This window comes from Globicephala melas, chromosome 1 (assembly GCF_963455315.2).
Source record: "Globicephala melas chromosome 1, mGloMel1.2, whole genome shotgun sequence".
Classification (NCBI taxonomy): domain Eukaryota; kingdom Metazoa; phylum Chordata; class Mammalia; order Artiodactyla; family Delphinidae; genus Globicephala; species Globicephala melas.
In genome coordinates, this window is record NC_083314.1 from 48,815,565 (window position 1) to 48,819,122 (window position 3,558).

Here is a 3,558-nt window from a genome sequence, read left to right on the forward strand (position 1 = left end):
TACACATTCTAAATACACTAAACATATCTAATGAAGTCACACTGGTCTTCCACTGACATTTGGTATATCTGGGTGAAAGACATTAACTTTACAAGACTTTTTAACACGAATCCTTAGTATAAAAACTGTGTCCTTGTATGTAAACATTTAAATGAGGAATCCAATTAATGGGCTTCCATCTCCACTAAGTCATCCTTTTTGTTGCATATTTTATTTTAAACGCTTAAGGGGTAGGGCAAACTGGTAAGTTTAAATGTGGATACATTCTCTTCATCTCAATTACCCCCAGTGAATTATAGATGAGAGCTAATTTTGTCTGGTCCCAAATAGCTATTACTAGTAGTTTTTGTTTCCAAGAGAATTAACCGAATAAGATTGTTCAAATTTTTTCCACACTGGAATGTAGACCGGACAAGCTTAACCTGCAACTTCAGATCTAAAAAAGCATTAATGCCTGCTAAAGCTTCAGTGGAAAAGCTGTCTTCTTGGCTCAACTGAATGCAAGAAGGCACAAAGAAGAAGTTCTTCATCATTGTGTCTGAAGTAATTCCAGAATCTTGCATCTCATACCAATCACCATATGACATCATATAATAAATAGCTGGCCTCTGAAAATCATTAAAAGCAGATGGTTTGTGAAAGTATCTGCTCCCATGTTATCAAAGATAAGCCAATCTCCCACATTCAGCTCAGGAAGAAGACAGTTTTCCACAATTTGATCAAGCTCATCACAGGACGGACCCCAAAGGCTGCTTGTAAACAGAGGCTCATCTTCCTTGTATTTCTTGTGAAGCTCTGGAATGGTATTTAAGTCCTCAGACAGTTTACTTGCAAAAGAACCATAAACACCGTCGTTCATATAATACATGAAGGTTGGTTCATCACTTCCGGTTTTTCCTACTCCAGAGGAAAACTTATTTTCAACAACTTTCTTTGCAATGATATTAACTGCAAGTGTAAATGCAGAAGACACGTAGTAGCTTCCGGGTTCAGAAATTATCTTAGTGTCAGATCCTTCAGGAAAGTAGACATCCAACAAAGGGCTGATAACATGATTAACCTCTTCCAATCGAAATTCGGTTCCTGTGAAGCCAATGTCTAACATGTTCATTGCGAAGCCAAATTCTCCAGCCATTTCAAATACACATCGAGCATCAGATAGCATGTACATATACTTGAGATTCTTTGCAAGCACTTGAAACATGAAATTTAACCCCAATAATTTGGACATCAAGTTCCTTAGCACATTCCAAAAGATGCCTACAGTTCTTCAGGGTAGTGCCAAACTTTGTTACCCTCTTCACCTCCAATATTATCTTCTGTTGCCATATGTAGTAAGACCTTGGCATTTGGGTGATCACGTGCAATTGTCTTCAATTTGACTTCATTGCCACATGTCATGATATTCACTCCAACTTTTGCTGCATACTTTATCTGAGACACTTGCTTGCAAGGACTTATGTAAATGATGTTTTCTGGAGATACACCCAATTCTTGCACTAAAGCCATTTCAGTTTTACTGGAACAAGCAAATCCAGTTCCAAGAGCTGCCCAAATGTCAAGTACAGCTGGAGTGGAGTTGCACTTTACCGTGTAGAATGGCTTTATCTGGACCACTATGTTCTGCCACCCACTGTGTTTCTTCACAATCTTTCCAAGATCTCCCACAAAAAATGCATTTTTCCCTGTCAAGGTATGTTCATAAACATAGTTATCAGCAACATTTCCAAGGTTTGTTCCTTCAGCCAACGGGCCAACGGAGTAGTTTGCATCGTCAATAAGTCCTTTCATCTCAGCCGTATTCCACAAAGCCGAAAGTCATAAACCAGGAAAAACAAGAGACGGGCCACCAACCCTTACATCTGGGTCCTTAGAATATGCAACAAAATGGACAAGTTAGGAGATGGAACCCGCCTATCATCATCTAGGTTCCCAAGGTGGCTCAGCGTTGAAGTTGAACTGCTCTCTATACAGCACTTCTCCTAGGCCCTCTGGGTAGTTGTATACTTGGTCAGAAAGTTCGCCGTGAGATAACGGCCCAAAGAGTCGGGTAAAGCGTCTTCTCTTTTTAGGCGGAATTTTAAAAGAGGGATGTGGTTACCTTGAGCAGAAATACCCAAGGCGGCCTGGGCCATAGGTTTCGGGGACGACGTTGGGGGAAAAGCGCGGCACCGACACCCCCTGTGCAGCAGTGGTGGCGGCGGCCGAAGGAGAGAAACAGAACAACAGTGCGGGGAGAAGAAAGGCGAGGGCTGGGTGCGGAGAGGATTCAGCCTCGTCACACCGCAGAGCAGAGAGCGAGAAAGGATGAGAAAAGGCAGAGAAGGGGAAAAAACGAAACACTGCAACCGAGTGAGGAGCCACAGAGTGTGGGGAATACAAAACATTTTTGAGTAAATTAAAGTAGACCTAAATAATTGGAAAGATATCCGATATTCATAGATTGGAATTAATATCTTAAAAATACTATTTTTAAGATGTTAATTCTGCTTAAATTGATATGTAGATCCAGATTGGGATTCTGATGAAAATGCCAGCAGGCTCTCTTGCAGAACTTGACAAGTTGACTTTAAAACTGATATGTAACTTCAGAGAAATTAAAATATCCAAAACAATTTTGAAAAAGAATTAGGTTGGAACACTTAAAGTAAGGGACTTCAAGACTCACTGTAAAGCTACAGTAATCAAGACTGTGGTTTGGATATAAGGATAATCATATAAACCAACAGAACTGAATTGAGGGTCCAGAAATAGGTCCATACTCACATGGGTCAGTTATCACTATTGACAGAAGTGTCAAGGGAATACAGTGGGGAAAAGAGTTGTTTCAACAAGCGCTACTGAAACAGCTGGATATCCATACAGAAAAGAATGAACCTCAACCCTTCTCTCACATCATATATACCAAAAACTAACTTGATATGGGTCATACACTTAAATATAAGAGCTAAAACTATGAAACTTCTAGAGGAAAAGATAGAGGAGAAAATTTTTGTGACGTTGGGATAGGCAAAGATTTCTTAGAGAGGATACAAAAAAGCATGAACCATTAAAAAATAAACTGACGGTCATCAAAAATAAAAACTTCTGCTCTTTGAAAGACACCATCATAAAAATGAAAAGCCACACAAGAAAAAATTCATAATACATATGTGTGACAAAGGGCCAATATACAGAATATTTCAGGAATGTCTTCCGGCCAATAATGTCTTCCGACAAACAACCAATTTTTTAAATGGCAATACATTTGCACAGATACTTCACAAAATAAGATATAAAATCTCAAATACGTGAAAATATGTTTAAGAGCATTTATCTCAAAGAAAATTTAATTTAAAACCACAATGAGATACCACTACACATCCATTAGAATGGCAAAAGTTTTAAAGACTGACTATATTAGACCAACTCTATTAGTTGTTAGGCTATGGAACAACAGAAATTCTCATACATGGCTAGGGTTAGATAGAATGTTTCAACCACTTTGGAAATAGTTTGGCATTTCTTAAAAAGTTAAACATACACTTATCTTATGACCCAGCAGTATTACTCTTAGAT

At 38.7% G+C, this 3,558-nt stretch overlaps 1 pseudogene; it reads right to left on the reverse strand.

Annotated features, from left to right (window-relative positions):
• Window positions 1-279: 279 nt before the first annotated feature.
• On the reverse strand, window positions 280-1,443 carry LOC115847590 (antizyme inhibitor 1 pseudogene; annotated as a pseudogene).
• Between the last annotated feature and the right edge of the window lie 2,115 nt (window positions 1,444-3,558).